This window comes from Neomonachus schauinslandi, chromosome 11 (assembly GCF_002201575.2).
Source record: "Neomonachus schauinslandi chromosome 11, ASM220157v2, whole genome shotgun sequence".
In the NCBI taxonomy this organism is placed as follows: Eukaryota; Metazoa; Chordata; class Mammalia; order Carnivora; family Phocidae; genus Neomonachus; species Neomonachus schauinslandi.
In genome coordinates, this window is record NC_058413.1 from 97,623,042 (window position 1) to 97,646,363 (window position 23,322).

At 39.8% G+C, this 23,322-nt stretch overlaps 1 protein-coding gene and 1 non-coding gene across 2 annotated transcripts in view; one reads left to right on the forward strand and one right to left on the reverse strand.

Moving 5' to 3' along the window:
* SIK3 (SIK family kinase 3) overlaps window positions 1-23,322 on the forward strand; it is a 242,595-nt gene that overhangs the window by 20,138 nt on the left and 199,135 nt on the right. The window lies entirely within an intron of this gene.
* Window positions 11,566-11,667, reverse strand: LOC123326270. The gene has a single exon (XR_006540977.1). It is a non-coding gene; the product is annotated as a U6 spliceosomal RNA (small nuclear RNA).

Sequence of the window (23,322 nt, forward strand, 5' to 3'; positions counted from 1 at the left end):
ATGCAGAACGTGCCCTCCTCAATACCCACCACCAGGCTAACCCATCCCCCCACCTCCCTCCCCTCTAGAACCCTCAGTTTGCTTCTCAGAGTCCACAGTCTCTCATGGTTCATCTCCCGCTCCGATTTCCCCCCCTTCATTCTTCCCCTCCCGCTACCTTCTTCTTCTTCTTCTTCTTCTTTTTTTTTCTTAACATATATTGCATTATTTGTTTCAGAGTGTACCTGTCATTCTAAAATCAGCATCCTGTTTGCCAGGGCAGAGAGGGGCTGGGTATCCGCTTGTGACGCAGACATAGAGGCATCTAGGCACTGGCAGAGCAACATAGGTTGACTGCCACCTTGGAGTATGGGAGAGTAAGGCAAGCCAAAGCGTAGTGGTTCTTAGAGAAACTGGAGGCTTTCAGAGTTCCCTAGGACAGACTGGGGGGAACATTATTTAAGATCTGTTAGGGGAGTGCATTTGGCAGAGGTCATAAAACAGAAACAGGCAATAAACAAAACAGGATTTCTAGAGACCCCAGAGTCAGGGAGGGGATGGTAGTATGCTAATGGCAAGGGAATGGCTGTAATGTTGCTCGTTTTTGGCTTCAAGCCTGAGTACTGGGAGAGGGGCTTCTTCTAGAGACTAGGTGAAAATATAAGAGGGTAGGTAAGGCAGCCAACATCTGGACTGGAGAGAGTGAGCATCGTGGAGGACAAAATCAGCATGATTCATGCTTTCGTCATATGGTTAATACTATTTGGAAATTTGGGCGCCTGGGTGGCTCAGTTGGTTAAGCGACTGCCTTCGGCTCAGGTCATGATCCTGGAGTCCCAGGATTGAGTCCCGCATCGGGCTCCCTGCTCGGCGGGGAGTCTGCTTCTCCCTCTGACCCTTCTCTCTCTCATGTACGTTCTCTCTCACTCATTCTCTCTCCCTCGAATAAATAAATAAAATCTTAAAAAAAAAAATACTATTTGGAAATTTGAGTATAGGCCTGGGTTACTAGTCTTCCATCATAATTACCATATGCTAAGTGCTTACCGTGTTCCGGATACTTAATATAATGCAGGCTAACCTCTCAACAACTTTGCAAAGAATCTGTTGTTACACCTAGTTGAGGAAGCCTGAGGTTCGATTATGTAACTTGTCCAAGGTCACATATCTTTTTAGTGGTAGAATTATAAGTAGGTCAGCATGACTCCAGTGCTTTTTGTTCTTTCCATGATACTAGGCATTAGGCACAAAACTGAACAATGGAATTCTAAATAACCAGAATTCTGTCACTGTCATTGTAACTGTTAATATGTAACCAGATACCTTGCCTGTTACAGATGCTTTAGGCTGAAAGAGTGGAAGGAATGCTAGGGAAAAAAACGACCCGTGCAGATGCTAAGAACTGACCAGACTCACTCTGAATAAGCATATAATTTAAATTAAAGTCATGCTCTTGCCATGCATGTGTAGCTTTAAGTAAAATTCTCCAGTGTCCTCTTCCCGCATTAGATTGCTCTTTCTGAAGTCTTCTCTGTAGAGATAATATAGCTGCCAGAAGACTGTAGCTGGGGGTAGCCAGGACCTAGAACTTTTTTGTGGTAGAATGTCTGGGGAATCAATATACAATAAGACCACTCACTGTAATTATGAATTCTCCTATTGTGAAGTTTGAGGGAGAGTAAGAATCTTCTTGACTTAACAGATTTTGGCTTATAAACTTCAGACTCAACTAGATTTTATTCCCCTCAATCCTTTAACATTATCCTGCAAAATATTGGAGAATACTTACCGGATAATTCTTTTGACTTACTTCAACGACCATTGTGAGGGAGTGTTAATATGGGAGGTTGACAGTTTGGTGCAATAATCACCTGGAAGCTGTGATTCAGCATTAGTCACTGGCCTTTCTGCTAGGTTACACTCCCCTATCCCTCAACTTAATTGTGGTGAGTCTCAGGCATTTGATTACACAATATCAAAGAAACTGACCTTACTGATAACCCAGGAACATTTCCAGATAGTAAAAATATTCAGGGAAAGAAATTCATCTGCATTAGCTAGTGGTATTAGTTCTCTAGAGAAATGTTAGTACATTTTCCAGGTTATGTCCTAGAATATTACAAGGATGAATGACCATCTTAGGAAAAATGGCCATTTGCACCGTTAGTGTTCTTAAAAAGCGGAAGTGCAACTGAATGTGCTTTCTGTACATGTTCATTTTCGTACTTAATAATATGGGATCAGTTTTACATCTCTCTTGGCTAATTTGTAAAGCCATGGATGATTTGGGTTCAGTGTACCTGTTTTACCTAATTTCTCACCATTATGTGTTTCCTCACTGTCTCATGAAATTGCCACGTTTAATCTTTCATTAAAACATTTTTTTTTTCTGGAATGCCTGTTCTTTGTTTCTTCCCTTCTTTCCTTTCTTCTATTTATCCTTCTAGTCATCCACCAATATTTGAGTGTCTGCTGTGTTCCAGGCACTGTAGCAGGCATTGAGATGGGGTGGTGAACAAGAGAAAGCCATGGTCTCTGCCCACAGGAGCTTACAGTCTATCCTGGTGTTACTGGTTCCTAACCTGACCTGCCTTCAAGGTTTAGCTATTCTTCTGACCTTTATATAATCCTCCTGGACTTCTTTAGCCCTCGCTGACCCATCTCTTCCATGAGCTACAGTACTTTAAATTTGATTCACACAATGTAGTGCTTAGTGACATCTCATACTGTGGGCTGATTGTTGAAGTGTCTTAGTCTCATCTTACCAGCTAGAGTGTAAGTTCCTTTTTTTTTTAATTTTAAGATTTTATTTATTTGACAGAGAGAGACACAGCGAGAGAGGGAACACAAGCAGGGGGAGTGGGAGAGGGAGAAGCAGGCTCTCTGCAGAGCAGGGAGCCCGATGCGGGGCTCGATCCCAGGACCCTGGGATCATGACCTGAGCCAAAGGCAGACGCTAATGCCTGAGCCACCAGGCACCCTCTGGAGCGTAAGTTCCTTAAAGGCAGAGGCAGTCCTGTCCTTTTTTTCCTCCATAACCCTGAGCCCAAGAAAGAGGGTGAAAGAAGTGTTTTGATTCACCCTGCCCTGCTGAATGTCCAAGTTACATTAGAAGTCATTGTGAAGGTTATGCTTTTATATTTTTTAATTTTTATTTCTAAAAAAGATTTATTTATTTATTTTAGAGAGAGCAAGTGAGCAGGGAGAGGGGCAGAGGGAGAAGGAAAGAATCTCACGCAGAGCTGAGCGCAGAGCCCGATGCGGGGCTTGATCTCACAACCCGAGATCATGACCTGAGCTGAAATCAGGAGTCGGATGTTGCCAGCTGAGCCACCCAGGCACTCTTATGCTTTTGTTAAAAAAAATTTAATCTTCCCAGTTGTTTGCCTGTTTGCTGTTTCTCTTAATCTGTGTTGAAGATGAACGAAAATGACTCCACTGATTCACTATCCGCATTTGTATTATTTTCTAGTGGGGAATTTGTATTTGAGCTGATATTGCACACCTTCTTATCTGGTTCCCCTTGTGACTAATGAGGGATGAAGTTCCTGGCTAATGTTGATCTCTTAGCACTCTGCTTGTAATCTTTTAGGCTTAGATGTCCCACCAACTATTTATTAACTCACTTAAAATGGGAAGCAGATAGTGTTGTAAATTAAAATTTAAAATTGAGCTCCTCAAAAAGATTAATACAAATGGGAAATAATCTCTTAATGGGGCCTACATTATTTATATTTATATAATGTTAGAACTCAAAACTCTTCCTGAGTAATAAGTGAAATATGGCAACTTCACTGTAAAGGAAGGAGGCTGGATCATTGAATTAAATGTTTTTCTGAATGTGCTAAAAGCTCTGAGGTAATGGCACTTCAATGTTGGGAATAAGAAGGAATATTTTCTTTATTGAGGAGGAGAGCAGAGGGTACTGGGAAAAGGAAATGCTTGTCTGCCTACACTTAAAAATTGAGACGATGAGTGTATTGAATTGAAGACCATGGAGCAGGAGAAAAGGAAACCATTTTTCCTCTTGAAGTAATCCTAGTTCCTGACTTGAACAAACTGACTGTTAAAAAGAATTACACGACAATAGGGAGATTTGAACATTGACTGATATTTGATGTCAAGCAATTACAATCTTTTTAGGTGGAATGATAATATTGTGGTTATTTTCAAAAGAAAGAGTACTCACCTTAAGAAATATATGCTGAAGTACAGAGGGATAGCATAATATGGTATCTGGGGTCTGCTGAGGAGAGGAAGAAGTGGTCAGGAGTCTAGAGTCCAGTGGCCATTTATTTATAATTGTTGTGGCTGGCTGATGGGTCCAGGAAGACCATTATATTGTTTCTCTCTACTCGTGTAGGTTTAAAAGTTTCCATAATAAAAACGAAAAAGAGGGCACCTGGGTGGCTCAGTTGGTTAAGCGATTGCCTTCGGCTCAGGTCATGATCCTGGAGTCCCAGGATTGAGTCCCGCATCGGGCTCCCTGCTCGGCGGGGAGCCTGCTTCTCCCTCTGACCCTCTCCTTTCTCATGCTGTTTCTCTCTCGCTCGCTCTCTAATAAATAAATAAATAAAATCTTAAAAAAAAAAAAGAAACGAAAAAGAACTGCACAAAAAACCAAAACGCCCAGAAACTTAGAGGTAGAAGTGTCAAACCTTCCCTTCTGCCTTCTTCCAACTTGACTCCAGATAGGACAAATAAGTCCCCAGATTGCTGCCGACGTTGCCCAGATGGAATGCAGTGCAGCTTTCCGTCCCTTCAAGTTTGAATCTGTCCGTAGTGCAGCATCACTGAGAGAGCTACAGTGTGGGAAGTTACGACAGAAGTCATTCTATCTGTAAGATGCGTCTTTTTATGTAGGTGAAGATAGTAAGGTTTAAAAAGCAAAATGTAATTAGAGAATAGGAAAATAACGGCATAAAATTAAATGCCATATTTTATAGTGCTGATTAAGCACCGAAAGAACACTGGATTAAGGATAAGAAGTTTTGTTTGTTTGTTTGTTTTTCAGGATAAGCAAAATTTTTATTAGGCCAGTGGACTTTGGGATCACCTTTAAACAAAATATAGGAGTTGGATTGCTGATTGCTGAGTATGGGGACAGCATGTCCAGGGAAGGAAAATACTATGTTTGAGGGAGAGTGGATGAATTTGGATTGGTGTATTTTATTAATTAATTATTTTAAAAATATTTAAGTAATCTCTACTCCTGATGTGGAGTTTGAACTCATGACCCCGAGATTAGGAGCTGCATGCTCTTTCGACTGAGCCAGCCAGGAACCCCTTATTTTATCATCATCATCATCATCATCATCATCATCATCATCGTTTTAAAGATTTAATTTAATTTTTTATTTTTTAAAAAAATTTTACTTGTCAGAGAGAGAGAGGGAAAGAGTGTGTGCACGAGAGCGAGAGAGAGCACAAGCAGGAGGAGCGGCAGACAGAGGAAGTAGCAGGCTCCCCGCTGAGCAGGGATCCTGACGCGGGGCTCGATCCCGGGACCCTGGGATCATGACCTGAGCTGAAGGCAGACTCTTAACCGACTGAGCCACCCAGGCATCCCTGAAGATTTTATTTTTAAGTAGTCTCTACACCCACTGTGGGGCTCAAACTCACAACCCCAAGATCAAGAGTTGCATGCTCTGCAGATTGAGCCAGCCAGGCGCCCCTAGATTGGTATATTTTAGATAAATTGGATGGGCTGGGTTCATAAAGGACATGATTTTTTAGCTGAGGCATTTGGACTTGATCTTACAGGCTATAGGGAGCTGTTTTTGACTCTTAAGGTACCTAATTATTAATTTGATTTGATAATATAGTATATTATTAGTTGCATGCTTTTGCACAGAGAATATAATTTGACTATATGATTTTAAAATTCTTTTTCACATAAATTCTTTATTTCTGTAGTGCCCCAAAGGACTATTCAGGGACCAGAATTAATATTTCTTTTTTAAAAAAGGGAGGGAGGTGCCTGGGTGATTTAGTCAGTTAGGCATCTGCCTTCAGCTCAGGTCTTGATCCCAGGGTCCTGGGATCGAGTCCCACATCGGGATCCCTGCTGAGCAGGGGAGTCTGCTTCTCCCTCTCCCTCTGCTGCTCCCCCTGCTTGTTCTCTCTCTCTGTCAAATAAATAAATAAAATCTTTAAAAAAAAATAAAAGGAGGGACACCGAGGTACTCAGAGTTAGTGACCTTAATAAAATGTGAGTGAGTCATTGGCAGATCTGGGTTCAGATCTGATATATTGGGTTCTGAGCTCCTTCTACACACTTTAGTTATTTAAAAGTAATTGTTTTCCACATGACTGGTTTTAATTGTTTTCCACATGACTGGTTTTCTTTTTTGAGATGTGTGGTACATATAGGTAATGTTGACCCTAGGCATTTCTTGCCTTTTCTTACCTACCTTCTTCCTGGGAATATATATATTTGTTCTTTATTTTTTATGTGGTTCTAGCCAGTTTTTTCCCAGCAGTTCAAGACCCAGCACTTTTTTTCCCCCGTCCTGCCAGTTTGTTGGGTGGTAGTTTGATTGCCATTGATAAATCTGCCCACTGTAGTGTTATGCCCCGGACTCATGCTTCTGATTGCTACCGCTATGTATCCTGTTTCCCTTCTGCCCCTGCAGTTTATAAAATGAGATAATAATCCCAGCCTTTTCTGAGCTTCTTTGTAAGAGTGTCAAGATTTGAAAGTAATCTAGTGGAAGGTACTATAAACATCTTAAGAAACACTATAATTTTATAGATTTCCCCCCCAAAATAACATTTTAATCAACTTAAGACATAATTTGCATTCAATAAAATTGAACCATTTTAAGTATACAATTTGCATTTTGACAAATATATACAGTCATGTAATGACCACACTATCAACATGTAGAACTTTGCTATTATCCCAAAAAGTTCCTTTAGTGCCCTTTGCATTCATTCCCACTCCTGCCTTCAGCCCCAGAAAACCCCTAATTTGCTCTCACTATAGGTTATCTTTGCCTATTCTGGAATTTCATGTAAATGACCTTAACCAGGAGGTTTCAGCATCTGTTCACTGTTGGGAGTGCCTGGGTGGCTCATTCAGTTAAGCTCAGGTCATGATCCCAGTGTCCTCCTCAGCAGGAGTCTGCTTCTCCCTTTCTCTCTGCCCTTCCCTGTGCTCATGCATGTGCTCTCTCTCTTTCTCAAATAAGTAAAATCTTAAAAAAAAAAAGATTCATTCACTGTTGTCTGTATCAGTGGTTTGTTACTTTTTATTGCTGAGTGGTGAATCTGAGTAATGTTTCATTATATGGGTATAACAGGATTTGTTTATCCATTTTTCTATTGATGAACATGTGAATGTTTCTAGTTTTTGGCTATTGTGAATAAAGCTATTAGGGACTTGATGTGGAACTTTGGGTAGACTTATGTTTTCATTTCTCTTGGGTAAACACCTTAGAGTGGGAGGACTGGGTCATATGGCTGGTAGGTGTGTGTTTAGCTTTTTAAGAAACTGCCGAATTGTCTTCCAAAGTGGCTGTATAAATTTACATTCTGTCTAGCAGTGTATGAGGGTTCTAGTTGCTCCATATCCTCACCAACACTAGGATGAGAAAATTTTTGCCATTCTGATAGTTGTATATGCTATCTTGTGCTTTAAATTTACATTTTTTTCATGACTAATGATATTGACATCTTCTCATGGACTGACTTGCTAGCTGTATATCTTTGGTGAAGTAGTTGTTCAAAACTTTTGCCTGTTTTTAAAAATTGGGTGGTTTATTTTTTTAATGTTGAGTTTTGAGAATTCTTTGTATATTCTGCACTTGATCTTAGCCAAAAGGCCGAGAAGCAATGAGAATTCTTTGTATATTCTGGACACAAGTCATTTATCAGGTAAATGCTTTGCAAAGATTTTCTTCCATTCTGCAGCTTATCTTTTCATCCCCTCAACAGTGTCTTTTAAGAGAAGAATTTTTATTTTGAATTCCAGTTTATCCATTTGCTCTTTTATAATTGTGCTTTTGGCATTTAGTCTTCATCCTGTCTTTTCATTTTTTAAGGTAATAAATTCGTTTGGAATTTATCAGACCAAACCAAGGCAGGAAGTCAAACCATATTTCATTTTTATGTTGGGTAAGAATCACTAGAGACAAATTATTTTCTATGGGATCGATTCCTGAATTTTCTTAAGCACAAATTTTCTAGCAATTAGAAGTCAAATGCAGTGCAGATATATTACTTTTTATTTTTTATTTATTATTATTATTATTTTTTAAGATTTTATTTATTTATTTGAGAGAGAGAGAAGGAGAGACAGTGAGAGAGTACAACCGGGGAGGAGAGGGAGAAGCAGGTTCTCTACAGAGCAGGGAGCCCAGTGCGGGGCTCGATCCCAGGACCCTGGGATCATGATCTGAGCCGAAGGCAGACGCTTAACCGACTGAGCCACCCAGGCGCCCCTACTTTTTTTTTTTTTTATAAGATTTTATTTATTTATTTGACAGAGAGACAGCGAGAGAGGGAACAAGCAGGGCGAGTGGGAGAGGGAGAAGCAGGCTTCCTGCCCAGCAGGGAGCCCGATGCGGGGCTCGATCCCAGGACCGGAGCTGAAGGCAGATGCTTAACTGACTGAGCCACCCAGGCGCCCCACAGATATGTTACTTAATAATATTTTGAGTGTTTCTAGAGAACTCAATTTGTAAGCTGTTTAATTACTAATTACCCATCCTTTTCTGTGAAAGAACGTAAGTTCTATTTTAAAAAGGTGCTTTTTCTAAAGGGGCTGCTGTAGGTGTAAGAATCCACAAATCAAGATCTGTGTAGTAGCTAATAATCATAAAGTATAAAGTTCATTAAGAGAACATACCTAATTTGTGGTACTGCTTATCAGTAGAAAAGAAATGTAAGCTCTTGTTAAATCCTAACCTACTACTGAGGGTAAAATGCCTTGTAGCTGAATTGGAGGAGTGGTGAACCAGCCTTTATTATCCAGTTTTGAGAGTCAGTTGTCTCCAAGAATGAAGAAAAAGGAGTTAAGATTGGGAGGCAGTAAATAGTATGCTGTTTCCATTTCAAATACTTAAAGAGATAATGGCAAAGGCATAAGGTTGTATAATTTTTGGTGTCTCATGATAATGAAGTATGTTATAAATTAGATAAAACAGGCACTCTCAGTTGTTTAAAAAAATTTCTTGGTAGTTACTGACAGATTATACTGGAGAGGAAGCTTGAGTCTCAGCACAGAGGTGATTTCAGTATTACAAATACTGAAGGACTTTGACCTTTGTTCTGAACCTGCTTTCTCTTGACCGGTCTCTCTATGAATTCTCAATGCTGCACTCTTACTGCATGCTTTTCCTAGACCTTCTTGATACCATGCTCGCGGGTATGTGATAAAATTATCAGTGTACCTGAAGAGGTTTTTTTGGCTGAATACAAGACACGGAGTGTGCAATTTCTAACATTACTGACAAGGTATGTCCCTCTCTTAAAAGACGAGGAATCTTAAGAGCCTTAACTAAGAATTTAAAACCTGGGTATGCTGTCCTCCTGATCATTTCTTTTTCACTCACATCTTTTTTTGGCAAATCAAAAAATTTGGCCAGAGGGATTGTTTACCTTTTGAAAAAAAGAAACTAGATCCTGCAGTTTGTTTTGGTTGCAAATATCCGGGCAGCTGAATTTACATTGAGCAGAAGATGTTGCCCTGCTTAGTGGATGCTCTAGAAACCAAGAGACTCTGCCTGTTACATGTATGGTGAAAGGTAATGAATCTCTTCTTTCCTTTGTGGGGAGAATGCCAACCTCACTAATTTATGGCTTCATTGTAGTTATGTTCATATCTTCTGAGACATGGCTACTGATTGTTTTAGATTCATCATGTTTGAGTGACAGTTTTAGGGAAAAGGGAGGGTATTTATTTCCAAGAACTGGTGGTTTTTATCACTTTAATCAATTCAGGTCTAATGACATGAAGAATAGTTAGTATTGGGCAGATGTACATGTAGTACATTTTGTTAAGTGTAAGTAGTAAAAAAAAAAAAACAACCTTTAAGTAGTCATGTAATTCATTATAGCAGCTGAAAATTTTGTGTAACAAACCAGTGAAGCTAATTTCTGATTCACACAGAGCAAAAGAATTTAATATTCTAACTTCAGCAAAAGGCAACTAAAAAGCAACTTGAACCACTTTATGTGGCTTTCAATATGTAAGAATACTTTTTTCATCTTTCCTCGTATGTTTTACTTCTTAGTCATTTACTTCCAGTAGTTTCCAAATTAGTTGAGGGAATTCAGGTGGTAACCGAGTTCCCTGTAGTACAGGATTTTCCTGCTGTGTATGTGAACCACTTTTTCTGGAAAAACCCTTCCATTGGCAGTCTTCTTGAGGGCATGTACTTCTCTACACTTAGTGATTTGGGGGCTGAAGCCTGTGTTTAGTCAGAGATGACAAATGGCTGAAAAAAATTTTTTTTCCAGTTTAGTGACCGAGAAATGATTCAGAATTGAAACTGAAGTGAATATGGAGTTACTTGCAGTTACTCTTCTACAGTTGCTGTCTGTTACTATTAGGCATATTTTGGACATGTGGTTTCCATTTCGATATTCTGTGTTATGTTGCTAAATTTCTTGTCTGGTTTAGACACTGCTTTTGGAAATTAGGTTGGAACTAGCTTTGAACAGAGGGCCACTAGAAATTGAACATTGTGGTCCCTTTGGGGAGGAGAAGTTGGCATATTTTTTTTTTTTTTTTTTTTTTTTAAGATTTTATTTATTTATTTATTTGAGAGAGAGAGAATGAGAGACAGAGAACATGAGAGGGAGGAAGGCCAGAGGGAGAAGCAGACTCCCCGCCGAGCAGGGAGCCCGATGCGGGACTCGATCCAGGGACTCCAGGATCATGACCTGAGCCGAAGGCAGTCGCCCAACCAACTGAGCCACCCAGGCGCCCCAGAAGTTGGCATATTTTTACTTAAAGGATTTTTAGGAAAATTTTGATAACAAAAATATATTTTCCAGATGTTATAAGCTTTTGGGGTTAAGTACTTGTTGAGAAAACCAGGAAGCTTGTGAAAATGTTTGCCTTTAAAGTTAAAACTCTCAGTACTTTTTTCTTTTATAATTAAACAGAGGTAAGTTAAAAAAAAAAAAAAAAAAACATGTTCATTGTAAAGAGTTCAGTGTATAGAAATTTATGAAGGAAAAAGTGCTTGCTCCACTCCCGATTTTACTCTCTAGAAATAACTGTTAACAGTTTGGTATATGTTCTTCCATATCTTTTTCAGTGCACATGCAAATATTTGTAGGTGGATTTGGGGGGTTTATTTTATTTTGTGCTATTGCAGCTTTTATAATTCAGTCTCTTTACATATATAAAATTTCCCCCACCCCCCACTTTTCTGTTAGTTTTTTGAAATGTTACTAGTCATTTTCTTAATCATGTGTAGGACTTTAAAAAGTCCTATGTGGTTATTAATGCTTCGTTATGTATGGTGTAAGTATTTTCTCTCATATAATTTGTCTTAACTTTTAACTTTTGTGGTATATCTTTTGTTATTTAAAAGGTTTTATTTTACTTATTTTTTTTTACATGTCTGTATAAAAAATATGGAACATTTCACGAATTTGTGTCATCCTTGTGCAGGGGCCGTGCTCATCCTCTCTGTATTGTTCTGCTGGGACTTCTGGGTTTTATGGTATTCCCAGGAGTGCAGGTACCCATCTGAACAATAAAAGTTCTCTAAGTTTTCTTCTAGTGCTTTGTAAATTTATTTTTAATATTTAGGTTTTAAATCCACTTGGAATGTATTTTCAGTATAATGTGAGATAAGGATCTGGATTTAAAAAAAAATTTTGGTAGCCGGTTGTCCTAATAGTTTATCACTTACCTACTTATTTGAAATGGTCTTGTTAACACAGAATCTTATTTATTTAAAAAGATTTTATTTTTAATGTAATCTCTGCACCTGATGTAGGGCTTGAACTTACAACCCCGAGATCAAGAGTTGCATGCTCTACCTGCTGAACCAGCCAGGCGCCCCTTAACATATACTTTTGACAGACGGTGCTTATCTGTGTACCTGTACTACATGTTTTAATTATAGTCACTTTAGAGAATATTTTGAAATTTCTTTAACTATTACAGTTGATTCTCCCTCTCTTTTTAAAGTAGACTAATCATAATCATGAGCAAATAATAATTTGGACTCTCCCAATGCTTATGCTCCTTTTTTAGTGACAATGTTGAAGAATAGTTATGGTGATAATAATACCATCTAATATAGTGTTTCTCAACTTTATGTGTGCAGAAATTACCTGAGGGATCTTATTAAAATGCTGATTCAAGCAATTGTGCTACTAGATGTTTACCCAAAGAATAAGGAATACTAATTCAAAGGGATACATGCACCCCGATGTTCACCGCAGCATTATCTACAATAGCCAAATTATGGAAACAGCCCAAGTATCCATTGACTGATGAATGGATAAAGAAGATGTGGTGTGTGTGTATGTATGTATATATATATTTATTTTTTTTCACACACACACACAATTGAATATTACTCAGCCATAAAAAAGAATGAAATCTTGCTATTTGCAATGACACAGATGGAGCTAGAGGGCATAAGGCTAAGTGAAATAAGGCAGAGAAAGACAAACCATATGGTTTCACTCATGTGGAATTTAAGAAACAAAACAGGCGGGCAAAGGGAAAAAAGAGAGAAGGAAATCAAGAAATAGACTCTTAACTATAGAGAACAAACTGCTGGTTGCGGGGGAATCGGTGAAATAAGTGAAGGGGATTAAGGAGTGCACTTGTGATGAGCGCTGGGTCTTGTATTTAATTGTCGGATCACTGTATTGTACACCTGAAACTAATATTACACTGTATGTTAACTAACTGAAATTTAAATAAAAACTTAAAAAAAAAAAGATGGTGTGTCAAGAAAAATGCAGACTCAGTAGGTCTGGGGTAGGCCTGAGAGTCTGCATTTCTGACAAGACCCCATGTGATGTTGATTTATAGGTTTATAGACCTTTGAGTAACAGGGGGCTAATATTTGTTACACTTAATTCCAGTCACTGTTCTTAGTGCTTTATGTGTATGAACTCAGTTAATCTTAACTCCACGATGATGATGATCTCCTAGTTTACCAGTAGAGAAACTGAGATTTGGAGAAGTTTATGACTTGATCACAAGTCATAAGACATTACCAGTAGGTAGAAGAGCCAGACCCAGCTCAGGCAGAGTTGGCACCCTAAATTTCTTGAATAGATTTCCTCACCAATATCGGACATTATTTTCTCTTGCGTGACTCAAATGGTAATACTTTTAGTTTTTGTTCTAAATTAGTAGACTTTATTTTTTGAGCAGATTTATAAAAATTGAACAGAAAGTACAGAGAGTTCCAGATATCCCCTTACCTCCGTCCTTCCCCCCGTTTCCCCTAATATTAACATCTTGTATTACTGGGGTACATTTGTTACAGTTGATGAGCCGATATTGATATGTTATTATTAATTAAAGTCTGTAGTTTACATTAGGGTCCACATTTATTTTGTATAGTTCTGTGGGTTTGGACAAATGCATGATGTCATGTATCTACCATTATAGTATCACACAGAATAGTTTCACTGCCTTAGGCATTTCCCCTGCTCCCCCCAGTCATCTCCTTCCCTCTCCCCCACTTATCTTTTTGCCGTCTCCACAATTTTTCCTTTTCCAGAATGTGATATAGTTGGAATGGTACATTAGGTAGCCTCTTCAGATTGGCTACTTTTCACTTAGCAGTGTGCATTTAAGCTTCCTTCCCGTCTCTTTGTGGCTTGATAGCTCCATTCTTTTTAATCACTGGATAGTATTCTATTGTCTGGATGTACCCTAGTTTATCCACTTACCTACTGAAGAACATCTGGATTACTTCCACATTTTGGCAGTTATGAATAAAGCCGCTGTAAAATCCACGTGCGCGTTTCAACTCTTTGGGTAAATACAAAGGAGCGTGATTGTTGGATCATACGGTAAGAGTACGTTTAGTTTTGTAAGAAACCACCAGACTGTCTTCCAAAGTGGCCGTTTGGTTTTGCATTCTCACCAGCAGTGAATGAGAGTTCCTGTTGCTCCACGGCCTTGCTAGCATTTGGTGTTGTCGGGGCTTTGGATTTTTGCCACTCTAATAGGGGTGAGCCGTATCTCATTGTGGTTTTAATTTGCAATTCCCCAGTGACATAGGATGTTGAGCATCTTTTCACATGCTTAGTTGCTATCTGTGTATATCTTCTTTGGTGAGGTTTAGATCTTTTGCCAATTTTTTAATTGTTTTCTGTGGTGGTTGGTTGTTTTTTTAGTGTTGCGTTTTAAGAGTTCTTAGAATATTTTGGATACCTGTCCTTAAATCAGATATATGCATGGGTTATTTCTTCTTTTTTTTTTTTATCAGATATATGTTTTGCAAAGATTTTCTCGCAGGTTTTGGCTTGTCTGTGTCTTTAGTTTTTACCATTATGGTGATGCTTGCCCTCGAATTGTAACAGATAATCATCAAGTTAAGAAAGTTTCCTCTTTTTTGTCTTTCTGAGAGCTTTTTTTCAGGAATGGTATTCAGGGAATCTTTGAAAATTATTTGACTAAATAAATAGATGAAGCTTTGTTATTAGCAAGGCATGCCTATTTTATTCTGGATACTTAACAACACATTCCTTATGGTGCTGTATTTAAGAATGTAACTGAAAATTTAATTCCTGGTCCTTATAAATAGTTTACTCTTACTCCTTCCCTGATCACTTGTCTTTTTAATGTTTACGTCGGTTGCTTGTCCAACATCCTCATCTCATTCTGGCTTGATCTTTACTTCAGCTGTCTGTTTCTCCACTTGTCTGTAGCAATCTATTCCTGGGGCCGGTCAGACTGCCACCTCTGAAATCATAAATTTGGAAATTTGCTCTCTGAACACAATTTCCTGTCTTTTTAGTTCTGCCACTTGCTGAACTTACTCTCCGATTTCACGGAGGCCTCCAACCCCTGAAATCCTGCCTGTCTCCAAATGTATGACATTCTTCCTGGCATCACTTTCGTCCACGTGGACATAGTTGGTCACTTTCAATGAGTCATACGTATCCTCAGTTCTTCTGTCCCCCACGCCATACCCATCTCCAGCTGTGGATTAACAATGCTGCCCATTTTCTGTGTTCCCGCTTTAGGGCCTGAAGAAATGATGGAATCGTGTTTATTTGTTCAGTTACCAGCACATGAGTTCTGCCCTCATCTGTGCTGCTTATTTTTGTTAGTAGCCCTCTTTGCCTGTAGCTGATTTCTTTTCTCCTTCACCAGAATGACTGTTCTTTCCAAATCTTGACCCATTTTTGGTGAGCTCACGCTCACCTCCCTCTATCACAGAAGACCCCATAGTCCAGTAAAGTGACCATAAAAAAAAAAAGAAAATTCATGGGGCACCTGGGTGGCTCAGTCGCTAAGCGTCTGCCTTCGGCTCAGGTCATGATCCCGGGGTCCCGGGATCGAGCCCCACATCGGGCTCCCTGCTCCGAGGGAAAGCTGCTTCTCCCTCTCCCACTCCCCCTGCTTGTGTTCCCTCTCTTGCTGTGTCTCTCTCTGTCAAAGGAATAAATAAAATCTTTAAAAAAAAAAAAAAAAGAAAGAAAACCCCAGAAATCTGTTATTTCTTGTATCATACCTTCTGTTACTCAGATAAAGATAAAATTCCTAAGTTTCACATGCCCTTTCTAGTTGTCCAGTCTCCTCTCTCGCCTCTCTGAGCCCCAGATTCATTGGCCTTTTGTCAGATTCTTAACATGCCACACTCATTCTTAGCATAGGGTCTTTGTGTCCATCCTGCCCTCTGCCAGACAGTTTTTCTCTTTCGCTTTTTAATTCATACTCATCTTTGGAACTTAATTTATATGTCGCTTGCTCAAAGAAGCTTTCCTGACCTTCCATTTGCCTGAAGACAGATTAGACTCCCCCTGAAATAATAGTAATGAGACTAACAATAATAGCAAACATACGATGTTTATTGTGTGCCGGGCACTGTTCTAAATATGGCCTTTTTAAAAAAAGTCTTCACGGCAACCCTCTGGGTTAGATAGATGGGGAAATAAATAGGACCTCTAATTGTCCCCATTTTATAGATGAGGAAACTGAAGTGCCGAGTGTTGAGTCACTTGTCCCAAGTCACATAACCAGTTGGCAGCAGAGCTGGGATCTGCACGCAGCAGTTAGGCCTTGGAGCTCATGCTCTAGACTGCTGTGCTGTAATATAATGCTAATTATGATTGTGTAATTTGGTTAATGTCCACCTTTCTTGGTAGGCTCTCAGTTCCTGGGGTTCAGAGACTGCATCTGTGTGGTTAATTTTTGATCCTCCAGTGCCTAGAACAGAGCCCGGCAGCCAGTGGGCTGTGACAGAATGAATCCGCCGACCATTCCGCCTAACTGAGTAAATAGAAACCTCCGTGAGCGTCTTCAGTTTTCGTCCCTTCTGCTTCCCCACACTCAACCCCCTGGATGGAAAGAATAGGTGCTTGTGTTTATTGCAAAAGTTAATCCCTCTGCCTTTTTACTTTCTCTATCGTAGAAGTCGTATTTGCACTTGGTGGCTAAGAAGAAGTAGTGAAAATGTCCATAAAGTGAATGTCCTTCATCCTCTCCCTCCCTTCCCGTTCTCACTTTCCAGAGGTGTCGGCTCCGAGCCAGCAAAGTGTGTATCTTCTGAACATGCACGGAGTGTACAGAGTGTATGGTTGCTTATATACACAAGGGGGAGTGTGTGTAGTATGCACACTCGTTTGAGTTTGCTTTTGTATTAAAAATTAACTTCTAGTATTGAACTGTAGTTTTGCAAGCTGTCATCATTGAGGGTACATGGGCTCTCTCTGTAATACTTTTTAAAGTGGCATGTGACTCTCCAATGATCTCAAAATAAAAAGTTGAAATAAGAAATTAAATGGTAGAGACCTTTCCCTGTCTGCATATTTATCTCTTTCTTCTAAAGGACTACAGAAGACCCCATTGTATAGATGCGCATTACTTTATTTTACCTTTCCCCTGCTGATGGATTGGTAAGCTCTTGCATTTTTTCATTTTTACCAGCACTGCTGTAGGGGGAACAGCCTTGCATCCATGGCTTTATCCTTGCTCGGGTATATGTGCACAGCCAAGTTTTAGAGGAGAGGGGATCAAAAGATCCATGCGTTTGAAATTTTGATGGAAGTTGGCCGGCTGCTCTCCAAACTGGTTTCTACTTTTCACCAGCAGGTAGGATAGAGCCCGCTCTCTTGCACTCACCTGCACTATCCTGATCCTGTTCCTCCACTTCTTCTTCGGGACTTGAAAAGAAATTAATTATCCTTTTCCATTTAATATCTCTCCTTCTCTCTTGGCTCGCTCCCATCTGCCCATCCTCCAGCAGCTCCTCCATACTGATGAGACTTTTCTTTAGTAACTAAGTGCTTGATCTGTATTTATTTCTCCTTAAGGCAACCTGGAGAGGTAGCTCCTGTTGTTATCCCCATTTTACAGGGAAGGAAACTGAGACATAGAGAAGTTAAGTGACTTGCCCAAGGTCACCCAGAGAGTGAGGAGCTGGGTAATAATGCAGTCGGTCTGACTGCAGAGTCTGTGCTCTTCCCCACCACACTCTCAGAGAGGGTCGGGAGACTATTGCCAGTTGCTCACATCCATCCTGTGGCCTGTTTTTTGTATAACCCAGCTAACATGCTTTTTACATTTTTAAAGGGTTGTTAAAAAAAAAAAAAAAGGAAAATATGGGACCATGTGTGACCCACAAAGCCTACAGAAAAGTTTACTTTTCTTAACATTAAATGAGATCGTTCCTGTAAAAGTATTTAGCATAGAGCTGGTACTTAATAATAGCTTAAGAAATATTAAAGGCATCATTACTGTTTTATTTTCTTTTTATTATTATTATTATTTTTATTTTTTTATTCATTAGAGACAGAGAGAGAGAGAGAGAGGCAGAGGGAGAAGCAGGCTCCCAAGGAGCAGGGAGCCCGATGCGGGACTCGATCCCAGGGCCCCAGGATCATGACCTGAGCCGAAGGCAGACGCTTAACCATCTGAGCCACCCAGGCGCTCAAGGCATCATTACTGTTATTATCAGTGCCTCTCTTTTACCATCCAGCTCTACGTCACCTCTTTCTCCTCCCCACCTACTGCCCTGGCACATCCACTGAACTGCTCTCGGAAGGGTTCTCAGTGCCTTGTTGCTAATCCTATTACTCAATTTAAACTCTGGTTCTATCTGAGTTCTGTGAATCATTTGACACTAACTACCCTATTCTTTTACACATTTCCTTTAGTTTTCAAACCAGGAGCGCCTTTCGTGTTTGCTTTTTCTTCCCTGGTGTTACTACTCCTTCATGAACTCCTTTGCTACTCTGTTTCTCTGCCGGCTTTGTAAGGGATGGGATTCTTCTGGATTCAGTCCTTGGCACTCCCTCCCTCCCTCCCTGTCTTCTGCGCCACTTCCTCTTCTCTTCCCTCATCTGAATCAGGAAGCCCTGCATTTGGGTGAGATTCCACCCTTTTCTGTCTGAGCAGTCTGAATGGTTTACTTCATCTCTTGGTTTTTTTCTCTGTAAGGATGAGAATAGTAGCACCCACCTCAGGATTGTGTCGATTAGATGAAACCATGTATGTAAAACATTCAAACCGTATCTCATTTACAGCAAGTGCTTAGTAAATAATAGCAACAGGAATAGTAATAATAGTGTAGTTGTGTTGTTATTGTAACTCTGTACCTCTAGCACCCCCACCTTTCTTCAGGTCCCCATAAAGCTATTCAGTGGCCTGCTAGAGACCCACACTTGGACACTTCCCCAAACGCTTTAAACTCTGAGTCTTAGTCTTTCTCTGGCTTCAATATTTAGTGACTGTGGCCTCAAATAAATGACTTATTTTCTTCCAGTCTTAGTTTCTCCATTTTTGAAAGAGCGACGGTAATAGAACTTACCTTCTTAACATCGAATGAGATCGTTCTTGTAAAAGTATTTAGCATAGCGCTGGTATGTAGTAACAGCTTAAGAAATTAGAGGGACGCTTGGCTGGCTCAGTTGGTAGAGCGTGCGACTCTTGATCTCAGGGTCATGAGTTCGAGCCTTACATTGCAGGGTAGAGTTTACCTAAAAAAAAATATTAGAGCCAACACTACGATTATTATCAGTGTTATTATTATTCCTCTTAAAATTTGATCTTCCTTTTGCCCTATTCCGCTTAGAACAGGAGCCTCAGCTTTTCCCGTCTGCCTTCGTTTCCTGACCCTCCACAGGCAATTAGTCACGAAGTACTGTTGGTTCTACTTCAGAAGCATCTGCTCACATTCATCCACTCCTTATCATTTCTTGACAGAGTTATTGTGTAACCTCCTAATTGGTCTCCTGGCCTCTGGGCCACCTTCCCCCTTTCATCCAGATTTATCTTTATTGAAGGCAGATCTCTTCACATCACTCAGCAGTAAAGGCCTCAGATGAGCCCCTCTTAACCCGAAATATAAAGCCTGCAAGGCCTATAACACCTCAGTCTTTGATGGCTTCCTCTCTTGTCCCTGGAAACTAGGAGTCCTCCACGAGAAGATTATGCTTCTGACTATTCTTTGACTGCCCTTAAATCTGATGCTCGGTCCCTCCTGGTATTGCTCCTCCTTCATTCTTGTTGCTTAGAATGCTGTCCCCTGACCCACTCCCTGCAAATAAGCAACCCTCCACCCCAGACAGCTTGTCTGTCTGGTGAATGCTTGGTTGCCCTTTAGTGGTGGGTCTCAAAGATGCCATCTACTGTCTTCTGCTCTCTTTGGTCTGCACTGCCCTTCCAAGCAACATTAATTGGTCCTTCATTAAGGGGCATTATGGTGGGCAGTTCAGTCCCTGAGTTAGGAGCCAGTCTGGCACGGTTAATCATGTGGCTGCAGATCTGGGATAAAAGTGTTCAACCAATCTGTGCTTCAGTTTCCCAATCTATAAAAAGTGGATAATATTAGTCTTGTTGTGAGGATCGTGAATTAATATAGGAAAAATGCTCTGAATAGGACCTGAATAGACTAAGTACTTCATCAATATTGGCTGTTGTTATCATCATCATCATCATTATCATCATCATCATCAAAGCATCTCTTACATACCCCTGTAATGGCATTAAGTGCTTTGTGTTACATTGACTTTTTTGTGTATGTTTCCCAGTAGACTGTGACTTCTCTGAAGGTGGGACTGTTGCAATCATCTGTGTCATAGGTATCCAGTACCCAGTGGGCCTTGAGTAAACATTCAGTCAGTTGTACTGTTTGCTCAGCCTATAATAAAGTCCTGGATCCTGCTGCATTTCAACAGTCAGCATCTCACAGCTCCTGGAAATGACTGCTTTCTGAAAATATGGCATTAGAGAAAGAGAACTGTTCGTTGAGGACCTCAGTGGGCTCTTCAACCAGAAGTTTACTATTACAAATGAAGCTTCCTACTTAAAGTAGTCAGAGTGCGGCTGATAGTGTACAGTCTTTGGGAGGAAGTTTCTCCCAAAGTGGAAGAGAGCCTCTAATGTTGTTTGCTTAAAGGGATACGGTCCAAAGCTAGAAAGTCTACTTGCCATCAGACCTTTTTTGTTTTGTTTTTTTTTATGTTAAGTGAGCTGTTTCTGCCTTTTTAACTTTATTCTTATAAGCCCGATGAAGATTGAAATGTTAAAACTTTTCCCTTTTAGTGATTCAGAGAAGAGAGTTCTTTTCTTTTTTTTTTTTTTTAAAAATTTTATTTATTTATTTGACGAGGGAGACAGCGAGAGCAGGAACACAAGCAGGGGGAGTGGGAGTGGGAGAAGCAGGCTTCCCACCGAGCAGGGAGTCCGATGCAGGGCTCAATCCCAGGACCCCGGGATCATGACCTGAGCTGAAGGCAGATGCTAATGACTGAGCCACCCAGACGCCCCAAGAAGAGATTTCTTTATTGTAGTCATGATCTAGAGCTCAGAATGAATGCCAGATATGGGATCTTTATAGATGAGTCCAGAACATTAAGTCTTTAAGCTCCATATGGTCTGGTTCTATGGCCAACCCCTCGCACCTTTCTTTGCCTGGGCTACTGTAATGGTAACTGATCTTTCTGCCTTTAGGCTCTTCCCTCCAGTCTGTCCTCTCCACTGCTGCCATATTAATCTCTCAAAAGCCCGGCTTTATTTTTCTCATGGGTTACAAAAAATCTTCCAAGGGTATCTCATTGTGGACAAGGTGAGTTCCAAACTGTAGCTTGACATTCAGGATGCTCTGTAGTCTGACTTGTTTTCTGCCTTCTCTTCCACTATACCTGGGAAGGAACTTTGTGGTTTATCTGGGCTAGCTGTGATTCCTGTGATGTGGATTGCATTTTTCTTTTTTGACCTACTCAGAGTAGTTTCCATGCTTTTCCCATTTTCCTTTTGAAATTCTGCCTCTCTTTTAAGATCTGTATTTGAAAACCTTTTTATTTTTAAAGAATTATAGACTCACAGGAAATTGCAGAATAGTACATAGTGTACTCTGTTCTTTTCTCCCAGCTTACCCAATGATGATAACTTGTATAATTGTAGTATAAGATCCATTTTAAAACTCCATTTTGAATACTATTCTCAGTGGTAGGGGAAAAAAACCTGTTACTTCGTTCCTTTTTTTTTTTTTTAAGGCTGGATTGGAGTTTTGGAAGTGGTCAGGAATCATTTCGACTCATGTTTGTGAAACAAATTAGGTGGGTGATCAAGCGGGGTAGTATGGTGTCTCGTCCTGGAAAGGAAAAGAATATGGCCATATGATATCAGAAGACTGATTTTATCTGCCTTTATGAACTAGCCTTGAAAGTAATTTCAAAACAGAAATTTCCAAAGGTGGAATGGGTACATAACCTCCTTATGTAATTAAATGGGGGCATGGGACTCATTTATGAGATGCGAATATTCTAGTGTGTTGGTTAAGCTAGTTTCAATATTTTATAGCCATACCATTTACATTCCCTTTTAATGCTTATGTTCTTCCTAGAGATTATGTTTTTATAAAATAAGCTAGTTGTTGAAATACACATTGGATGGTGAAATAAAAACATTTATTTTCCTCATGCTCATTTTTTAAAGGAAGGCAGAAGGTTTGTAAAGGAAGAGATTTTGGGAAATAAAGCTTATTTTTCCAAACTGGAATCCTCATACATTGCTGGTGGGAATATAAAATGGTATAGCCACTTTGGAAAAAGAGTTTGGCAGTTCCTCAAAAAGTTAAACATAGAGTTACCATATGACCCGCCTATTCTACTTCTAGGTATATACCCAAGAAATCAAAAACATATGTTAACACAAAAACAGGTACACAGATGTTCATAGCAACATTATTCATAATAACCAAAAAGTGGAAACAGCCTGAATGCCCATCAGCTGTTGAACGGATAAACAAAATGTGGTCTTTCCACATACAGTGGAATATATTTCAGCCATAAAAAAAAGGGTGAAGCCCTGATGATGCAGCAGTGTGGTTGAACCTTGAAAACACTGGGCTCAGTGAAAAAAAAAAAGCCAGGCACAAAGGGCCACATATTATATGATTCCTTTTACATGAAATGTCTAGAGTAGGCAGCTCCATAGAGACAGAAAGTAGATGAGTGGTTGCTAGGAGCTACCGGAGGGGGATTGACAGAGGAGGGAGGGAGGAGAGTGACTGCTAATGGATATAGAATTTCTTTTTGGGGTGATGAAAATATTCTGGAATTAGACAGTGGTGGTGATTGCACTGTCTTCTGAATATACTAAAAACCACTGAATTGTACATTTTTAAAAGGGTGAATTTTATAGTATGTGAATTACATTTCAAAAAAATTTATTCTCCAAATGCCAGTACAAATTTTGTTGTGGTTTGGAGAAGTACCTATTTGCATGGTGTCGTAGAACAGGTCAATAAGGTTTCCCACATTTTGAGCTCTAAGTGAGGCAAAAGACTTTTGGGAAAAGGGGGTAACTTACTTAAGCCTGGTAACTGCTTATTGCCCTATAATCCGCCCTAGTGGGCAGAGTAGAGGTAGAAGCAGATCATATAAGGTTGGAATTAACGTCTCTTCAATTCCATTCAAATTTGTTAGTTAGCACACAGAGAAATCAAGAAGTATTTTAAACAAAGCAGGTTCTGACCTGTTTAATTTGATAGGCTAAAGTTCCTGCCATTTTGTCTTGAATGTGAACCTCACAGATCTTTTTTAGTAGATATTGGGAGATCGAAGTCTTGTCTCATTAATGAATTAGAAGGAAAGTCTGAATAGGCTTTTTACCTGTAGAATTAAATGCGTTTGTCTTCCAAGGGTATCTCATTGTGGACAAGGGTATCTCAT